At 41.1% G+C, this 21,943-nt stretch overlaps 1 pseudogene; it reads right to left on the bottom strand.

The window, feature by feature from the left end:
* LOC138810008 (probable ATP-dependent RNA helicase DDX5) overlaps positions 1-21,943 on the bottom strand; it is a 56,826-nt pseudogene that overhangs the window by 33,308 nt on the left and 1,575 nt on the right.

The following is a 21,943-nucleotide window of genomic DNA, read 5'->3' as shown; positions in this document are numbered from 1 at the left end:
TTTCCTGACTGTAGTTTGGGCATTCTTTGCAAGAAAGACAACATCCTGCTATAAAGCAAATGCTAATCCTTAAGATAAGGATTATCTCCAGTTGCAACTTAGAGGCCTAGATAGTGCTTCTGGGTTTCTAAATACCTCGTTTGTTCCTGAGTTCCTGATTGCCTTCAGCAGGCCTCATTTCACCATAGAGGAGCTTGGCTCATTGTATCTTGGTTTTTATTTTTTATTTTATTTATTTATTGCCAGTCCGAGGGCTTGAACTCAGGGTCTGGGCACTGTCCCTGAGCTTCTTTTGCTGACGGCTAGCACTCTACCACTTGAGTCACAGTACCACTTCTGGCTTCTTCTGTGTATGTGGTACTGAGGAATGCTTCATGCATGCAAGGCAAGCACTTTACCACTAAGCCATATTCTCAGCCCCTGGTTTTTATTTTTATAATTCTTTTTCTTTGCAACATTTAATGTACATTATACATAACTATTAACTATTAAATTAATTAAACTTTGTTATTAGATTAATGTCTATATCTTCTAATAGATTGCTACCTATGTGAGTGAAAAAAACAACAGCAACAAAAAAACTAGCTTGTAGATTGACATAAGACAAGTACTCAATAAGTACCTGTGAAGTGAATGAAGGAACATGAAAATAAATATAAACAAAATGAGCATAAGGACAGGTTATGATTGTGGTTCTGGGTTTTGATGGCTGTTGTTACACAAAAGGAATTGTGGGGGAAAAAATGGAAAGCAAAAAGTGATGTGTGTTTTTTTTTTAAAGTGATGGTTTTTGAAAACACTTTCTCTAAAGTCAAGAATGAGACAAAGGTAGCTACTCTCTTTACTCTTATAATAGTACTGAAATTCCTAACCAGAGCAATCAATAAGGCAGAGAAAGAAATAAGAGAATTAGTTGGGCCCTGGTGGCTTATACTCGTAATTCTAGCTACTAAGGAGGCTGAGATCTGAGGATCAAAGGTCAAAGTCAGGGTAGGAAGGTCTCTGAGGCTCCAATTAACTACCAAAAAGCCAGAAGTTGAGGTGTGACTCTGGTGATAAAGTGCTAATCTCAGGGACAACACCCAGACCTCGCACAAGAAAGCCCCAGAACTAGCACAAGAATTTAAAAATTAAAAAGAGGCTAGGCCTTGGTGGCTCATACCTATAATTCTAACTATTCTGGAGGCTGAGATCTGAGGATCATAGTTCAATACCAGCCTGGGCATGAAAGTCAATGAGACTCTTTTTTTTTTTTTTTTTTTTGTCAGTTGTGGGGCCTGAACTCTGGGCCTGGGTGCTGTCCCTGAGCTCTTCAGCAAAAGGCTAGTAAAAGGCTAGTGCTCTTCCACTTGAGTCACAGCACCACTTCCAGCCTTTTCTGCTTATGTGGTGCTGAGGAATCAAACCCAAGGCCCTATGCATGCATGGCAACCACTCTACCACTGAGCCAGTCCCCACAAGACTCTTTATCTCTAATTAACTACCAAAAAAGCCAGAAGTGGATCTGTAGCTCAAGTGATAAAGTGCTAGTGTAATACATGGACTCGGGACCCCCAAAAGACACCAGAGACCACGACCAATGCAAACAGCAAAAGAATCATTTATTTGCAAGCTCAAGCTTGGTCCTCCATGTACTCGGTCACCGGTGACGTTAATAGTATTGAACAAACAAGTTTAGGGGATTTCCACACAAGCAGTAACACAATTGGTAGATTTTTACAGAGATTATACTATTGATCCACGTTTGACGGTTCGATGGTTGCAAACCCGTTCTGTTCCTTGAATACCTGGGCAATTGTTCTGCTTCTTAAGAGTGGGCAGGGTTGATGGCAACCTGAGGTTTTTCTGAGAATTTTTTTTTTCTCTCGGGGTTATTCTGAGGGCAGCCTAGCACATCTTGTGGGGGCCAGTCTCAAAATGGAGTTACTTTGGTTCTGAAGAAAAAAGCTCAGGGAATCAAGCCTCAGGATGGGCACCAAAAAAAAAAAAAAAAAAAAAAATCCACAGATCCAAATAAGGAAGGAAGAAATAAAATTATCCCTATTCCTTGATGATATGATTCTATATATAAAAGATCCTAAAGGCTGGGAAGGTGGCTCAGTGGTAGAGTGTTTGCCTTGCATGCATGAGGCCCTGAGTTCGATTCAACACCACATAAGCAAAAAGAAAAAAAGCCAGAAGTGGCGCTGTGGCTCAAGTGGTAGAGCGCTAGCCTTGAGCTGAAGAGCTGAGGGATAGCACCCAGGCCCAGAGTTCAGGCCCACAACCGGACCCCCGCCCCAGAAAAAAAAAAGATCCTAAAGATTCCACCAAAAAACTTCTAGATCTCACAGAAACTTTTATCACTGTATCAGGATACAAAATGAGTAGCATTTCTGTAAAAACAATGACAAGACTGAGAAAGAAATCAAGAAAATAATTTCATTCACAGTAACCTCAAAAAAAAAAATCTATACCTAGGCATAAACTGAACCAAAGAGCTTCAGGACCTCTATAATGGAAACTATAAAACCTTCAGGAAATTTAACTTACATAATTTACATTAATTTGCATTAAATCTAATTTGCATTAGAAAATGGAAAGACTTCCCACATTCATTGATTGACAAAACTAATATTGTGAAAATGATCATATTGCCAAAGCAATCTACAAATTAAAAGCAATCCTGAAAAACATGTGTAATTCTTTTTTTGGCCAGTCCTGGGACTTGAACTCAGGGCCTGCGCATTGTCCCTGAGCTTCTTTTGCTCAAGGCTAGTACTCTACCACTTGAGTCACAGCACCACTTCGAGTTTTTTCTGTTTATGTTGTTCTGAGGAATCGAACCCAAGTTTTTATGCATGGTAGGCAAGCTCACTAACAGTAAACCACATTCCCAGCCCAAACTACTTCAAATTATATTACAGAGCCTTTGTAATAAAAACAATGTGGTTCTGGCACAAACATACTTGAAGACCATTGGAATAAAAGAGAAGACCCAGAAATAAAACACAATTATAGCTATCTGATCTTTGATAAAGGTGCCAAGAACATACACTGGAGAAAAGACAGCCAGCTTCTTCAACAAATTACACTGGGAAAACTGGTCATCTGCCTGCACAAAACTGACAACAGACTCCTATCTCTAACCTTGTACAAAAATCAACAAAAAATCTTATTGTAGGGGCTACGAATGTGGCTTAGTGGTAGAGCGCTTGCCTAGCATGCCTGAAGCCCTGGGTTCCATTCCTCAGTACCACAGAAAAAGCTGGAAGTAGCACTGTGACTCAAGTGGTAGATTGCTATCCTTGAGCAAAAGAAGCTCAGGGACAGTGCCTAGGCTCTGAGTTCAAGCCCCATGACTGGCAAAAAAGCCAAACAACAACAACAACAACAGCAGCAACAAAAAACTATTGTTGGTAGAATTATGCAACCCTATGGAAATCACTATGGAGTTTCCTCAAGTAAACCAAAAATAGATCTATATATGACTTTGTGATAGTAACCTTGGGCATAAATCTGAAGGATAATACATGAAGTACAGGAAAGATGCCAGCATACTCTTGTTTATTGAAATTCTGTTCACAATAACCAAATTGAGGAATCAACAGAGGTACTCAAACACTGATAAATGAATAAAGAAATATGAATAAAGAAAATATGGTATACTATGTAGTCATAAGAAAAAATAAATTTGTCAGTTGGACACAGGTGGTTCATGCTCACAATCCTATGGAGGACTGAAGTTCAAGGCCAGAAAAATATATGAGACTTCATTTTTAAAGTAATTGTCAAAAAAACTGGGCTTATGTGATCCAGTGCCAGCCTAACAAACAATTTGAGCAAGCTTGAGGCCCTGAGTTCAAATCTCAGTACAGGGTAAGGGGCAGAAGAAAAGAAAAATGAAGTTGTTATTTGAAGGAAAATGGATGGAACTGGAGATTATCATGTTGAGTTCTCAAGATAAGCCAAGCCCAAAAAGCCAATTATCGTATGCCCTAGTTCACTTGTGGAGTATAGATGTAAGACAATGATGATGAGAAGGAGGAGGATAATACAATAGTAATGGGAAAATATAATGACTATAAAATGAGGTCTGTGTAGAAGGGCATTCATGAGAGGTACGAGAGGGAAAGCATGGGATGATGAGTGGTCATTAGGACTAATGAATAATACTTGTTTTTTGTTTTCCGGTCGTGGGGCCTGAACTCTGGGCCTGGGCACTGTCCCTCAGCTCTTCAGCTCATGGCTAGCGCTCTACCACTTGAGCCACAGCGCCACTTCTGGCTCTTTTCTTTTTGCTTATGTGGTGCTGAGGAATCGAACCCAGGGCCTCAGGCATGCAAGGCAAGCACTCTACCACTGAGCCACCTTGCCAGCCCCTAATGAATAATACTTATATGTACCTGAAGACAGAACAGTTTGTAAAGACACCAAACACTAAAAAAAAAAAAAAGAAGAAGAAGAAGAGAGGAGAAATGAAAATAGGGTAGAGAAGTTCCAAGTTTACTATATGCATGTGTGGATATATCACGATCAAACCTCAAATAAGCAAATTCAAAACTAAGCTGGATGTCAGTGGCTCATGCATGTAATCCTAGCTACTCACGAGACTGAGATCTGAGCAGTGCAGTTTGAACCTGCATGATCAGGAAAGCCTGTGAGACTCTTATCTCCCATAAACTACCAAAAGCCAGGAATAGTTCTGTGGCTCAAAGTGGTAACACCCTAGCCTTGAGCTCTATGTTCAGACTCAGCTCCCAGGCCCTGAGTTCAAGTCCCAGGGCAGGCATTACAGAAACAAAAACAAAACAAAACAAAAAAAGGCAAGTAAGTATGGAGGTGACATTTTATACTAGAGTATTGATAAATAAGTACATTGATTTTTTTCTTTTTTCTTTTCCTTCCTTCCTCCTTCTGTCCTTCTTTCCTTCCTGCCAGTGCAAGATTTGAACTCATGGCCTCACACTTGCTTAGTTTACTTGTTTGGCTGACACTCTACCACTTGAGCCATACTCCCAGCCCCAGCTTTGGGCTGGTTATTTTGGAAATGGAGTCTTGAAGACTTTTCTGCCAGTTGACTTCAAACCAAAATTCATCTGATATCAGCTTTCTGAGTGACTAGGAGACATTCATAAGCCATGACCCTGCCCAGCTTGAAATACATTAATTTCTGTATAGGAAAAATACTCCAGGGCACTTTGTGACTGGCTTCATGGTCCCATTAATTTCCAGGAAAAGTGAGTCACAGACAGGGAGGCTGAAGAAAGACAAATGTTCCAAATGAGCCACTGGACCAGGACAGACGGTGATTCACTCTGCCTCCTTGCTGCCCTGTCGGTCACTTCAATGCCACTTACAGTGATTAAAAACGAGTGGAAGATTTCTATTATTGATTTCATTTTCTCTCAGGCAGCCTACTTTCTGCAGGATGAAATGTTATGACCTTCCAGAACCAAGCTATGAGCTCGATTGGGCTCCTCCAAAGTGTAAGAGAAGGGCTGTTTATTTTCTTCCCCTAAAATTAGTGTTTTTCTTTGAAAAATTCCTCTCTCTACTACACAATTCTGAGGATTTATTTCTATAAGACAAAGGTTACACTTACGATTGACTACTTGGGCTTTCTTGGTAGAAAGTATGTTGCTTTAAAGTCTAGGCAGTAGTGGTAGGTAGAGTTGGAAGGATCTGGTCCTAACTCCCTAATCCTGAAAAAAAAAAAAAAAAAGACAAATAAATCCATAAGATCCCATCCCAAAAATAACCAAAGCAGAATAACTAGGAACACCAGTGGTAGAGTGCCTGTCTAGCAACAGAATGCGCCTTAGCTTTCTTCTTCCTTTCTTTTCTCCCTTTGCCCCTTTCCTCACTTTTCCAAAGGACTCTTTCCTGAGGACTTGCATCCTGTGAAGACATGGTATCTGGAGCTACCACAGTTTACACGCACAGCTCCTACTCCCAAGGAACTCATAACTTGTGGAAAAGCTGACGTCAGCCTGTAGCTGGGATATCTGCAATCCATTTACAAGTTTCAACATTTGTGGGTTTTTTTGTTTTTTGGAGAGGACAAGCAACAAGACTGTAAATTAGATGCTTTCTTAGTGTGACCTTCATGAAGAAGAGTCAGGGCAACAGAGGTGAAAGAGATAAAAAGCATTAGGAATCAGAAACAACAACAACAAAACCACACTGAAAAAGCATTAAGAAATAGAAAAGTCATGCATGAAAAAGTAGGAAACATCCTTGAACTCCATCCCTGGCTCTGTGGTGGAGAAGGGAAGCCAAAGTCACACCTACTAAAGCAGATAAACCTGGTGTTGATGGGGCTGGGAATGTGGCTTAGTGGTAGAGTGCTTGCCTAACATGCATGAGGCCCTGGGTTCAATACCTTGATACCACATATAACAAACAAAACAAAACAATAAACCCTCCCCCCAAAACCTGGTGATGACAAACTAACATTCCTAGCCACAAGATAATCTCACATTTTCTACAAGCCTTAAATTTACTATGGAGATTCTGTGCCACCATACATCTTCCTTTATGATAGAGTAGCAGTCTAATGATTTGAGCAACCTGGAGCATCCTACCAGAAAAAGATCAACAAACAAACTCCAGAGTTAAACTGTATTATAGAGCAAATGAATGTATATATATCTACAGAATATTCTACCAGAATACACATTCTTCTTAGCAGCTTATAGAACTTTCTCCAAAATATATCACATGGTAGGCCATAAAAGTGAGTCTTGCCAAGTGCTAATGGCTCATACCTGAAATCCTCGCTACTCAGGAAGCCAAGATCTGAAGTTGGAGGTTTGAAGCCAGCCTAGGCAAGAAAGTTGGTCAGACTCTTTTTTAACTTTTTTTTTTTGTGTGTGAAAATACTGTACAGAGGGGTTACAATTACATGGGCAAGATAATGAGTACATTTTTTTTTTGCCTGGGCCTGGGCGCTGTCCCTCACCTCTTCAGCTCAAGGCTAGCGCTCTACCACTTGAGCTACAGAGCCACTTCCAGCTTTTTCTGTTTATGTGGTGCTGAGGAATCAAACCCAGGGCCTCATGCATGCAAGGCAAGCACTCTACCACTGATCCACCTTCCCAGCCCCAATGAGTACATTTCTTATCAAGCATTGTAGCCTCCTCCTTTGTTTCCCCTTCCCATCCCTTCCCATCTACCCCTCCCCCTCCCCCCCCCAACTTGGTCAGACTCTTATCTCCAGTAAACTACTCAGAGAAAGCTGGAAATGGCTCTGTTGCTCAAGTGGTAGTGTGTTAGCCTTGAGCAAAAGCTCAGGGACAGGCCCAGGACTGGCAAAAAGAGAAGGGGGAAAAAAAGTGAGTCTTAACAAATACAAGAAAAAAGCCAGGAGCTGGTGGCTCACGCCTGTAATCCTAGCTACTCAGGAGGCTGAGATCTGAGGATCGCGGTTCAAAGCCAGCCGGGACAGGAAAGACCGTGAGACTCCTATCTCCAATATACCACCAGAAAACCGGAAGTGGCGCTGTAGCTCAAGTGGTAGAGTGCTCGCCTTGAGCTGAAGAGCTGAGGGACAGCGCCCAGGCCCAGAGTTCAAGCCCCATGACCAAAAAAAACCCCAAACCAAAAGAAAACAAACAAAAAACAAAAAACAAATACAAGAAAAAAATTGAAATAATTTCTTGAGAGAAAAAAAAACTACAGAAAATTCTACAATTACATAGAGATTTAACAATACACTTTTGAATGTCATCAGTGGGTAATTGAAGAAATCATGGAAGAAGTTAAAGAAATCCCTAGAAGCCAGGTGGTGGCTCATGCCTTTAATCCTAGCTATTTGGGAGGCTGAGATCTGAGGATCATGGCTCAAAGCCAGTCTGGGCAGGCAAGTCTTCGAGTCTCTTATCTCTAATTAACCACCAGAAATCCAGAAGTGGAGCTGTGGCTCAAAGTGGTAGAGTGCTAGTCTTGAGCATACAAGCTCAAGGATAGCACCTAGGCCCTGAGTTCAAGCCCCACAAGCGAAAAAAAATCCCTAAAATGAAAATGAAAATAGAACATGCCAGAATTTATGCCATATAGCAAGGGCAGTCTAATAGGGAAGTACGTAGGTGTGAGTACCTAGCATAAAAAATAAGAGGTATCAAATAACCTAATGTTGTACTGCTCTTAAAAAATCAAGAGCAAGGAGCTGGGAAGGTGGCTCAGTGGTAGAGCGCTTGTCTTGCATGCATGAGGCACTGGGTTCAATTCCTCAGCACCACATAAGCAAAAAGAAAAAAGCTAGAAGTGGCGCTGTAGCTCAAGTGGTAGAGCACTAGCCTTGAGCTGAAGAGCTGAGGGACAGTGCCCAGGCCCAGAGTTCAGGCCCCACGACCGGACCCAAAAAAACAAAAACAAAAACAAAACAAGAGCAAGCCGGGCTCTGGTATCTCATGCCTGTCATCCTAGCTACTCAGGAGGCTGAGATCTGAGGGTTGCAGTTCAAAGCTAGCCCAGGCAGGAAAGTCCATGAGACTCCAATTAACCACTAGAAAACCAGAAGTGGCGCTGTAGCTCAAGTGCTTGCCTTGAGCTGAAGAGCTCAGGGACAGCACCCAGACTCAGAGTTCAAGCCCCACGACTGGAAAAAAAAAAAAGAAAAAAAGAAAAAAAAAAAAAAGAAAGAAAGGAAAAGAAAAGAAAAACAAGAGCAAGACATCCTCCAATCAGTGGATGGGAAGACATATAAAGAAATGGAGAAACTGAGTGCCAGTGGCTCATGCCTATAAACCTAGCTACTAAAGGAGGCTGAGATCTGAGGATTGAGGATCAAAGCCAGCCCAGGCAGAAAGGTCTGTGAGTCTCTTATCTCCAATAAGCCAATCAGAAAACTAGAAGTGGCAGTGTGGCTCAAGTGGTAGAGTACTAGCTCTGAGATGAAGAGCTGAGGGATAGCGTCCAGGCCCCCATTTCAAGCCCCACAACTGCCAAAAAAAAAAAAAAAGGACATGGAATCCATTCAACAAAAAAAAAATATTTTTTTAAATATAAAAGGTTGATAAAACCAAACTAAAAGAAAGAGGGAAAAGACCCAAATTTAAAAAAGATGAAATTCAAAGGATTGGAAAATATTTGAAAGCTTGTATCTCAATCAATTGGAACATTTGAAGAAATAGATAAACTGGGCTCACACTTGTAATCCTAGCTACTCAGGAGGCTGAGATCTGAGAATCATGGCTCAAAGTTAACCTGGGCAGGAAAGTCCATGAGACTCTTATCTCTATTTAATCACAGAAAAAGCTGGAAGTGGAGCTGTGGGCTCAAGTGGAAGAGCACTGACACTGAGCAAAAGAAGCCCAGGGACACAGGACTGGGGATTGTGGCTTAGTGGCAAAGTGCTTGCCTAGCATGCATGAAGCCCTGGGTTTGATTCTTCAGTACTGCATATACAGAAAAAGCCAGAAGTGGGGCTGGGAAGATGGTTCAGTGACAGAGTGCTTGCTTTGCATGCATGAGGCCCTGGGTTCAATTCCTTAGCACCATATAAGCAGAAAAGACTGGAAGTGGCACAGTGGCTCAAGTGGTGGAGCGCTAGCCTTGAGTAGAAGCGTTCAGGCACAGTGCCCAGACCCAGAATTCAGGCCACATGACTGACAAAAAGAGCAGAAGTGGCATTGTGGCTCAAGTGATAGAATGCTAGCCTTGAGCAAAAGAAGCCCAGGGACAGTCCCAGGACCAGCAAAAAAAGAAAGAAAGAAAGAAAGAAAGAAAGAAAGAAAGAAAGAAAGAAAGAAAGAAAGAAAGAAAGAAAGAAAGAAAGAAAGAAAGAAAGAAAGAAAGAAAGAAGGAAAGAAAGAAAGAAAGAAAGAAAGAAAGAAAGAAAGAAAGAAAGAAAGATTTCTACATACTATATGACCTACCAAAATTGAACTGGGAGCAACTTAAATAAACCACAATGAACAATGAGATTAAAGAAATAATAGTGGGGCTGGGAAGGTGGCTCAGTGGTAGAGCACTTGCCTTGCATGCATGAGGCCCTGGGTTCGATTCCTCAGCACCACATAAGCAAAAAGAAAAAAGCCAGAAGTGGCGCTGTGGCTCAAGTGGTAGAGCGCTAGCCTTGAGCTGAAGAGCTAAGGGACAGTGCCCAGGCCCAGAGTTCAGGCCCCATGACCGGACCCCCCCCAAAAAAAATAAATAAATAAAAATAAAGAAATAATAGTCTCCCAACTGACCTTGGTGGCTCATGCCCATAGTCCTGGATGCATGGGAAGCATAAACAAGAGGAATATGGTCAAAACTGGCATCGACAAAAACTGAGATCCTATTCCCAAAATAACTTAAGCAACTTATGCTACGAGCATAAGACTAAAGCATAAAGCACAAATTCAAATCTCAGTACTGGGGGAAAAAAGGTGTTTTCAACCAACAAGAGCCTAGGACTGAAAAAAAAAAAAAAAAAAAGAGCCTAGGACTGGATAAATCCAGTGCTGAATTCTAGTAGAGCTTTAAAATGTTCCAGTGAACATTAGTGTTCTCAAGCAATCCCAAGGAATGTTACCAAACTTGTTTTGTGAAGCTAACATTTACCTTGACCAGATAAGCACAAAACACAGAAAAGGAATCTATATACCAACTTTCCTGATAAATAAGATGTAGAAATTCTCAATAAAATACTTCAAAGCAAATTCAACAGCACATTAAAAAGGCTTTATGTTATGATCAAGTTACAAAGATGGTTTGCAAAAATGGTTCACAACACTCAAATCAATAAATGTAATATAGTACATAAAAAACAAACAGACAAACATACAATTGTCTCAATGGATGCAACCAAAACATTTGACCAAAATGAAACATCCAGATACTATGAATAGAGAGATATACCTCAACAAAAATAAAGGCTAAATACAACAAAGCTGTAACAAACATTGTATTAATAGGAAAATCCTGAAAGTATTTTTTTTTCTCTTTGCTGGTCCTGGGGCTTGAACATCCTGTCCTTGAGCTTCTTTTGCTCAAGGTGAGCACTCTACCACTTGAGCCAGGCCTTCTGGCTTTTCTAGTAGTTTATTGGAGATAAGAGTCTCTCAAAGTTTCATGCCGGGGGTGGTTTCAAGCCGTGATCCTCAGATCTCAGCCTCCTGAGTAGCTACGATTACAAGCATGAGCCACTGGCACTCCACCCCCTCCCCCCCTGGGGCTTGAACTCAGGGCTTGGGCGCCTATCCCTGCGCTCTTCAGCTCAAGGCGAGCACTCTACTGCTTGAGCCACAGCGCCACTTCTGATTTTCTAGTGCTTTATTGAAGAGTCTCACAGACTTTTCTGCCCAGGGTGCCTTTGAATAGCGATCCTCAGATCTCAGCCTCCTGAGTAGCTAGGATTACAGGCATGAGCCACCGGCACCTGGCTTGGGGAATTTTTTAAAACCATTCCTTGGGCTTGAACTCATGGCCTGGGCACTGTCCCTGAGCTTCTTTTGTTCAAGGCTAGCACTCTACCACTTGAGCCACAGGGCCACTGGCTTTATCTGGTACTGAGGAATCAAATCAGGGCTTCATGGCATGCTAGGCAAGCACTCTACTACTAAGTCACATTCCCAGCCCTTGGGGATGTTTTAATTATGCATACCTTTCTCATTTCCTATTGACAATTCTCTCTATTTAATCTGAGGCCAATATCCATCTGTACCTTTGAAGATGGTTGAAGATACTGAGGTGAAATGATTAATATGCTTCTATGACTGATGTTTAAAACAACAGCAGCTACAACAACAACAAAAATCTCTCCTTCACCATTTCTCTTTTGAGCATATGAGGGTGAGTAGTTTGATCTAACACTGGACTATGGGGATTTAGGTATGGGATGTAAAACTTGGCTGTGAATAAGTAGATCTGGTCCTGGCTTTTCTTTGTTGGTAGACTGCTTCAATTTTCTTGCCTGTAATACATCTGTTTAAGTGGTTTATGTCTTCTTGGCTCCTGTTATTTTTTTCAGTCTTCAAATATCTTTTATCGGAAAGCCATGCATTGCCTTCATTTATTGTATTTCAAATCACTGTACAGTTACTTTTGTGAAAACACTGCCTGCATTTTCTAGTACAAAAAAATCTAGGGCTGGGAAGGTGGCTCAGTGGTAGAGCGCTTGCCTTGCATGCATGAGGCCCTGGGTTCGATTCCTCAGCACCACATAAGAAAAAAGAAAAAAGCCGAAGTGGCACTGTGGTTCAAGTGGTAGAGTGCTAGCCTTGAGCTGAAGGGCTGAGGGACAGTGCCCAGGCCCAGAGTTCAGGCCCCACCGGACCAAAAAAAAAAAATCTAAAAATTGTTTCAGGAATATAGAGAAATATGCAACTTGAATAGCAAAAAAGTGCACCATAATTACTGCTGCACTGTAGTCTTTTTCTTTCTTTCTTTCTTTCTTTCTTTTTTCTGCAGATCCTGGGCCTTGAACTCAGGACCTGGGCTCTGTTGTAGAGCATCCCTGTGTTCAAGGCTAGCACTCTACCACTTGAGACACAGCATCACTTCCCTTTTTTTTTTCTGCTTATGTGGTGCTGAGGAATCGAACCCAGGGCCTCATGCATGCAAGGCAAACGCTCTACCATTGAGCCACCTTCCCAGCTTCCCATGTTTCTTAAATAACTATCTTGTCTGATAACACATAATATAAAGAGCAATTATGAAAAACAGACATTTACATATATTTCTAAAGTCTTGTTGAGACTATCCTGTTGGCATTGGATAGCCAATCATAGGCACAACCACAGTACAGGATATGCATATGCCTGTTGCTTCATACCATCATGCATATTTGGAACATTATTTCTGTATTGCTGAGTGTACCATAACCATTCTGGTAAGTCTGTTACCAGTCCTAAAACTGGTCTGTATGTCAGCAGACACAAAATTACTACCAAAGCTCTCATTGGTGTAATTTGCAGCACTGTAACCACATTCTGAGTTTTTGCTCCCAAATCTCTCTTAAGCGGACTAGAGTAACCTCTGTCATAATTTTCCTGGTCTCTAAAGGTATTAAATCTACCCCCTTTTGCCCACAGAGTATCTGTCCCGGCGGTCATCTTTTATACCTCCTCTACCCTTGGAATGACCTGAACCTCTGTCTTCGACCAACTGAAGCAACTTGGGGTTAATTACTTGATTAGCTTCATGAAGCACAGAGATAAGGTTGCTCACTTGTTTTATGTTATTAGGTGTAAAGAAAGTGTATGGTGTGCCTGTGTGATACTGTGAGCCGTTCTTCCAATTCGATGAATATAATCCTTTGAGGAGTTAGAGTAGTCTTAATTGATGACAAATTTCACATCTTCCACATGTAGCCCTCTGAAGGCCACATCTGTAGCAATCAGAACAGGAGTTCTTCCATGTTTGAATTCATTTAGAACCCAGTCATGTTCCTGTTGACTTTCGTCACCATGGATACCCATTGGAGGCCACTTATTTCTCCTCATCTTTCAGGTAAGTTCATCACATCTTCTTTTGGTTTCAACAAAAACAATGGTTTTATTCTCCTTGTTCTCTTCTATTAGACGAATACTTTTTCATCCTTCTCTACATCATGACATACATCCACAATCTGAAGAATGTTGTGATTTGTACTCAGTTCTAGTGCACCAATGTTTATATGAATGTAGTCTTTCAGGAAATCTTCAGCAAGTGGTCTTACTTCTTTCGGCCAAGTCACATTCCATATTAGGGTTTGTCTATCAAGTCTTATCTGATCGACAATCTTCCTTATTCAGGGTTCAAAAATATCAAGCATTTTATTTGCTTCATCAAGGACAAGGTAGGTTATTCTTCTCAGATTGATTTTCTCACACTCTAAAAAGTCAATCAGTCGCCCAGGTGTTACAATACAGATTTCCACACCTCTCTCCAAATCACATATTTGTGGTCCCTTGGGAGAACCACCATAGATGATTAACCATTTTACACTCTGATTTTAAAAAATCTTTATGTTGGGGCTGGGAAGGAGGTTCAGTGGTAGAGAGCTTGCCTTGCATGCATGAGGCCCTGGGTTCAATTCCCTAGCACCACATAAGCAAAAAGAAAAAAGCCAGATGTGGCGCTGTGGCTCAAGTGGTAGAGCGCTAGCCTTGAGCTGAAGAGCTGAGGGACAGCACCCAGGCCTAGATTCAGGCCCCACGACCGGACCCAAAAAAAACCAAAAAACAAAAAAGAATCTTTATGTTGTTGGGCATTAGTGGCTCATGCCTGTAATCCTAGCTACTCAGAAAGCTGATATCTAAGGATGGATGTTTGAAACTAGCCAGGGCAGGAAGGTCTAGGAGAATCTTATCTCCACTAAACACAAAAATCTGAAAGTAGAGCTATGGTTCAAGTGGTAGAGCCTTAGCCTTGAGCAAAAAGAAACTTTGGAACAGGGCCTAGACCCCGAGTTCAAGACCAGAACCACACACACACACACACACACACACACACACACACACACACACACACACACACACATCTTTGTGTAATTCAAAGTTCAGTCAAATAGCACCCTAAAATTTCAACTAGAAGCTTGGTTTTACTGTTACACTTGGATCTATGGTGCATTATTTACTCATGTATTTTTGCAGTGCTAGAGCTCAAACTTGGGGCATCTTGTTTGATGGTTAAGCACTGAACCATTGAGTTACATCCCCTGTCTATGATACAACCTGAAACTATATTTATCTATTCTTTGCTATTCTATATGTATACATGTATAGGCATATAGATATGTGATATATGTATATATATGCATTTATGTGGAATATACATACATTCACATGATGATGATGATGTTTGTGTGGAGCCAAATATCCTTGTAATGCTTATAGGTCCCAGGCCAAGTGTCAAATGGAGACATGCAAATAAAATGTCTAAATATTTATAAATTATAAATAAAGCAGATAAGCAGTTAAATGAAATATAATCTATTCTTCTGTCTTGACAGATCTACCTTCATAATGTCAAAATTGAAAAATACATTGATAGTCATGTTTAATGTGATTGACATTTGGTAAAATTTCAAAGATGACTGAATTTAATTAGTAGTGGGCATAACTGAGTGTTGTGTTGATGATTGATGATGTTTGTATGAGTGATGAAACAAACATGTTCATAATTCATAAATTATCATGTGTATCTAATAGTTATTTTTCTTTATTCCAGCTAAATTATTAATTTTATTGTTATAATCAAGATGGTCACATTTGTCTTCAATTGACAGAAATTATCTAAAGCTTAAAAACAAAATGTCATTATATTTATCTTTCTATTTATTTATTTTTATCCATTATGGGACTTGAACTGTGGGCCTGGGCACTGAGCTCTTCAGCTCAAGGTGAGTGCTCTTCCATTTGAGCCACAGCACCATTTCCAGTTTTCTGGTGGCTAAATTGGAGATAAGAGTTTCACGGACTTTCCTGGCCGGGCTGGGTTTTAACTGCGATCCTTAGATCTAAGCCTCCTGAGTAACTAGGATTACAGGCGTGAGCCACCAGCAACTGGCAACGTATATATTTAAAATAAAAAAAATTTAGTGTCTATACCAAAATTTCAAAAATATGCCTCCCAAGTTATTCTTCTAAACATTTGGTATCAACATATTAGGATTAGCAAGCAAAATTTTAGCCAGGATCCAGTGGCTCACACCTATAATCCTAGCTACTCAGGAGTTTGAGATCTGAGAATCATGGTTTGAATCCAGCCTGAGCAGGAAAGTGTGTGAGACTCTTGTTCTCTAACTAACCACCAAAATGCTGGAAGTAGAGCTGTGGCTCAAGTGGTAGAGTGCTAGCCTTGAACAAACAAATCAGAGAAAGTGGGTACAGGTTGCTCATGTTTATAATTCTAGCTACTCAGGAGTTCACAGTTCAAAGCTGGCTAGGACAGAAAGTCTATCTACAATTAGTCACCTAAAGGCTGGAAGTAAAGCTATTGCTTAAATAGTAGAGCACTCTCCTTGAGCAAAAATAAAGCTCAGGGACAGCACCAAGGCCAAGTTCAAGCTCTAGGATCAGCACTCAAAAAAAAAAAAAAAACAACAAAATTAATGTTACACTTCAGCCATTTTGTATCTAATCTCACATAGATAGAAATCCAATAGTATTTTTTTTGGCCAGTTTTAGGGCTTGAATTCAGGGCCTCGGTTCTGTCCCTGAGCTTCTTTTGCTCAGTGCTAGCACTCTACCACTTGAACCACAGTACTACTTTCAGCCTTTCCTGTTTAAGTAGTACTGAGGTATAGAACCAGTGCTTCATGCCACATTCCCAGCCCCCCAATAGTAACTTCATTTGTTTAATATTGCAAAAATGTTCTAAGCTGACATGAGCAATTGCAACTGCAATATTTACAATTCCTTCTCTAAAACATAAGGGAAATGAGGAGAAGTTAGAAAAAGAATGGGCCCCAATATAAGGCGCACTGAGAGCTAAGATTTGGTTAGCAAAGACTTGCTGCAGTCTTGCTTCCTGAAAAGCAGGATCTGAGAAGTAATGAATGTGGCTAGAACCCAAACATCATGACTGCTCAAATCCTCCTGTAGTAGCTGTGGGCCCTGTCTCTGAGGTTGATGATCATATAACCCACGGCCTAAACTACCACCCTTACCTGCGTGGAACCCAGCTGCCTTTTATACTGGAATGAGACACATACTAAATTTTAATATGGTGATGCTTATCCTTGTGTCCCAGTTAATTTATTTTGTACTGATCTCAGAATAAAACTCATTATAAACAGTTCAGTCAATGCAGATGAAGAAAATAGCCTTTTTTCCTCTAGGGCCACAAAGAGGTAGTACAGGTTGTACATGAACAAGTCTGGGGGCACTATTCATAGGTAGTCAAGTTTTACATTTTCAGATGACAGTTTCAAAAACAAAATCAGAGAACTGGGTGCCGATGGCTCATGCCTGTAATCCTAGCTACTCAGGAGATTGAGATCTGAGGATCATGGTTCAGAGCCAGCCTGGGCAGGTAAGTCCATGAGGCTCTTATTTTTAATAAACCACCAGAAAGCTGGAAGTTGCACTGTGGCTCAACTGGAATGGTGCTCACCTTGAGCTGAAGAGTTGAGAGACAGCACCCAGGCCCAGAGTTCAAGCTCCATGACCAGAAAAAAAAAATAATTCAATGTCTGGAAGAATGGAAATCCTTTAAAAATTCCCACAAAGAGCTGGGTTCCAGTGGCTCACATCTATCATCCTTGCTACCCAGGAAACTGAGATCTGAGGATTGAGGTTCAAAGCCAGTCTTGGCAGACAAATCTGAGGGATTCTCACCTCTAACCAGGAAAGGGCCAAAAGTGGAAATGTGGCTCAAGGGATAGAGCAACAGCAGGAAAGCTGAGAGTGCAAGATCCTGAGTTCAAGCCCCCTAGTACTAGTGCATGTGTGTACACAAATACACACACATACATACACATACACACACTGATGCTATGTGTGTAGGGAGGTGGGTTTTCTCCACACTAATGAAAATTTTAATTGTCATCAGTTATGATAGCTCACATCTGTAATCTCAGGTACCTGGGAGGTGGATATTGGGAGGCTTGCAACTTGAGGCCAGCCTGGGCAAAAAGTTAGTGAGGACCCATATCAATAAGCTGAACATAGTGGTGAGCTCCTGTTATTCCAGATTGTGGAAGGCCATAAATAAGAGTATTGCCAGCCTTAGGCAAAAGAGCTGTTCTTTATCTGAAAAATAATGTGAAAGCAAAAGGGGCTGCAGATCTGGCTCACGTCAGTAGAGCATTTGCCTATCAAGTTTAAGATCCTGAGTTCATGGGCTGGGAAAGTGGCTCAGTGGTAGAGTGCTTGCCTTGCACACATGAGGCCCTGGATTCGATTCCTCAGCACCACATAAGCAAAAAGAAAAAAGCCAGAAGTGGCACTGTGGCTCAAGCGGTAGAGCGCTAGCCTTGAGCTGAAGAGCTGAGGGACAGTGCCCAGGCCCAGAGTTCAGGCCCCACGACCGGCCCCCCCCTTCCAAAAAAAAAAGAAAGGGAAAAAAAAAAGATCCTGAGTTCAAACTCCACTAGAATTGTCCTTCTAGATCACAGAGGTGTATGCATAAAGAGATGAGTTCTATAGTTTTTAAAAGAGCTTGTTTTATATAAGTAGCAGCACAGTATATTATTTTCTTGCTCGCTTTTTCATTTGCCTAGAGATTTCCTCATGTCAGTGCATATATACTAGTCTCATTCCTTTTTTTGTTTGGGTTCGGTCGTAGGGCCTGAACTCTGGGCCTGGTCGCTGTCCCTCAGCTCTCAGCTTAAGGCTAGCATTCTATCACTTGAGCCACAGCACCACTTCTGGCCTTCCAGGTTTTTTTTTTTTTATAATCTGCTTATGTGGTGCTGAGGAAATTGAACTCTGGGCCTCATGCATGCAAGGCAAGCGCTCTACCACTGAGCCACCTTCCCAGCCCCTCTCATTCCTTTTTTGGTGTATAATATTCCACATCATACATGAACTATAGATCATTTGAACATTTCCCTATCAGGGGACATTGAACTTGCTTCCCAGTTTTGTTGTTAATACACAGCTGCAAGTCCTTCTTGTATGTGCCTTTTTTGCTGGTCCTGGGGCTTCAACTCAGGGCCTCGGCACTGTTCCTGAGCCTCTTTGTGCTCAAGGCTAGCACTCTGCCACTTGAACCACAGCACCACTTCTGGCCTTTTCTGTTTATTTGGTACTGAGGAATCAAACACAGTGCTTCATGAATGCTAGGCAAGCACTCTACCCCTAAGCCACATTCCCAGCCTGTGCTGCTGTGTCTTTGGGCATGAGCAGTTTCAGATTAGCTAGGACCCTGCTAAATTGCTCTCCAAAATTACTTCTCCATCCAATTTATATTCTAATAAGCAGAGCTTGGAAATATCTGTTGTCTGAACACAACACTGTTTAAAATATTTTTGATTATGTTGCATATTAAAACATTCTCCTCTTTATTAGTGGTTGTTCTTCCTCTTCCTCCTCCTCTTCTTCTTTATCTCCTTCTCCTCTGCCTCTTGCTCCTCCTTCTCCTTTGAGCCATTATTGATCCTTGAACTCAAGGTCCCCTGCTATCACTTAGCTTTTTCATTCAAGGCAGGTACTCTACCACTTGAGCCATAACTCCACTTCTGGCTTTTTAGTGGTTAATTGGAGATTGAAGTGCCATAGACTTTACTGACCAGAGTAGCTTTGAATCAAGATGCTCAGTTCTCAATCTCCTGAGTAGGTAGGATAATAGGCATGAGCCATCTGCACTGGCTGATGCTTCATTTGAAAACTGTTCCTTCTTTAAAAGAGTTAAAAATATGCCACCCCAAAATTATCTGTTCTGGTATATTGACTTTCTTATCTCAAAAAAACCCAAAAAATCAAATCACCAGCAAACACAAGGTTATCACTCTGATGTTCTTTTGCTGTTGTTGTCATTGTTGTTTATTTCTTTTAGGCAGGGTTTTATTATGTGGCTCAGGCCAGCCTAGACCTTGTAATCTTCCTATGTCAGCCTTCCAAATGCTGGGATTACCAGTATGAACACTGTACCGAGTTCAGCAGATGATGAAATTTCTGTGTGACAGACGCAGCCCTTTTACCATCATTAAAGGTGGAAAAATTGAGATTAAGAAAATCTTTACAGATATTTCTAGAATAGCTCCTATTTCTTAAGCTTCCTACTCTTTTCACTACTTGACTCATTTCTGAAGCAATTGACCTTAAACACTGTTTTGGGACTTTATTTTTTTAGGTGGCATCTCAGGCAGTGTAAAACTGGTATTAAAGGGGCTGGGAAGGTGGCTCAGTGGTAGAGTGCTTGTCTTGCATGCCTGAGGCCCTGGGTTCGATTCCTCAGCACCACATAAGCAAAAAGAAAAAAGCCGGAAGTGGCGCTGTGGCTCAAGTGGTAGAGCGCTAGCCTTGAGCTGAAGACCTGAGGGACAGTGCCCAGGCCCAGAGTTCAGGCCCCAGGACCAGACCAAAAAAAAACCAAACAAACTGGTATTAAATAAATCTGTATGCTTTCTCCTATTACTCTGCTTAATTCTCCATCCTCCTTGAGACCCCAAGAGGGTAAAGATCCTCACACTATCTCTAGCGCTTGTCTTTTGTTTATGTATGTGGATGGTTTTTAAAAAAGATGTATTCTATCACATTTGAGCAATTCAAAATGATAGCTAAATGTTCTCTTACTCAAGCCTGTAATCCTGACTTCTCCTCCCTGAACCTGATCCTTTCAATGATATTTCATTGATAAATGTGGGTTGTGAGTCCCCTCACAAAATACTGTATAGGTGAATATCAGCACACCTTTTTTTTTCTGCAAGAGTTATTATAAAATGGGTTTGGATACTAAGACAACATGTGTATTACACACAATAATATATAAGTGATATTTATGAATCCCTTTCTTACATGGAACAGTACTAGGCTAAATTATTTATATCCATTATCTTCTAACAACAATTCAGTTGAGTAGTTATTATTTCACAGGTAAGCAAACTTAGGGTGGAGAGGTAAAGCACTTTGCCTAAGGTTATCTGGATATTAATAGCAATGAGTCCTTGTATTCATGGGTTTAGCATCTTGGAGTTGAACCTACAGAGGATCAAACATTTAAAAAATTATTCGTATTGATCATGTACAGAGTTGTTTTTTAACCTTTGTCATCATTCCCCAAACAATACAATATAATAACAATATTGACACTGAAGTACCATAAGAAACGTAGAGATAATTTAAAATATATATGAAGATGTGTGTAAGTTATATTCAGATATTATACGTTTTTTTTTTTCCAGTCCTGGGGCTTGAACTCGGGAACTGGGCACTGCCCCTAGGCTTCTTTTGCTCAAAGCTAGCACTCTACTGCTTTGAGACACAGCACCATTTCCAGCTTTTTCTGTTTATGTGGTACTAAGGAATGGAACCCAGGGCTTCATGCATGCTAGGCAAGCAGTCTGGCACTAAACCACCTTCCCAGCCCAGATAGTATACTTTTTAATATGTGGATTTGCATATACTTGGACTGTGATATCCATGGGGTTTCCTAGAACCCACCTCAATGGATACCAAGGGACTACCTAGAGGCTCTGGCAATTGTGTAAGAAAGCTTTTTGGCATTGCAGATTGAGCTTTAATCACTGCCCTCTACTGCCTCCACATGGCTAATGACGATAATGTACCCATGAACTTGCCTTGAGACTAAAGGCTTGGGAAGTGCAAGTAAGAGCCCTTAGTTCTTCATGGGAGGGGAAGCTTAACTATCTGTGTCTTTTACTTTTAATGACTTTTAGAGCCAGTTAAGCTGTGCTGCAATTAATATCAAAAGCAAATTTATTGATTGTGTTTACATTGAGTATGTGATCAGTGACACTAAGCTGATTGTTGTTGCATTGAAGACTGTATTTTGTATAGGGCCTTTTTTTATTTTTTATTTTTTTTTTGGTGCCAGTACTGGGGCTTGACCTCAGCACTCTCTGAGCTTTTTTGCTCAAGGCTGGTGCTATCTACTTGAATCACAGCTTCATGTTGAGCTTTAATTTTTTTTTTTTTTTGGTTGTGGGGCTTGAACTCAGAGCCTGGGTGCTGTTCCTGAGCTTTTTTTTTTTTTTTTTTTTTTGCCAGTCCTGGGGCTTGAACTTAGGGTCTGGGCACTGCCCCTGAGCTTCTTTTGCTCAAGGCTAGCACTCTACCACTTGAGCCACAGCACCACCTCCAGCTTTTTCTGTTTATGTGGTACTGAGAAATCAAACCCAGGGCGTCATGCATGGTAGGTAAGCATTCTACCACTAAGCCACATTCCCAGCCCTCCTCTTTGACCTGTTTTGCTCAAAGCTAGTGCTCTACCACTTGAGCTACAGTGCCACTTCTGGTTTTTGACTGGTTTATTGGAGATAAGAGTCTCACAGGACTTTTCAGCTTTGGGCTGGCTTTGAACTTTGACCCTCAGATCTCCTCAACTCCTCAACTCCTCAACTCCTCAACCCTCAACTCCTGTGGAG

The sequence above is a fragment of the Dipodomys merriami genome, unplaced genomic scaffold (genome assembly GCF_024711535.1).
Source record: "Dipodomys merriami isolate MVZ:Mamm:240054 unplaced genomic scaffold, mDipMer1.0.p SCAF_5, whole genome shotgun sequence".
Taxonomy (NCBI): domain Eukaryota; kingdom Metazoa; phylum Chordata; class Mammalia; order Rodentia; family Heteromyidae; genus Dipodomys; species Dipodomys merriami.
This window is presented reverse-complemented; position numbering and strand designations above follow the sequence as displayed.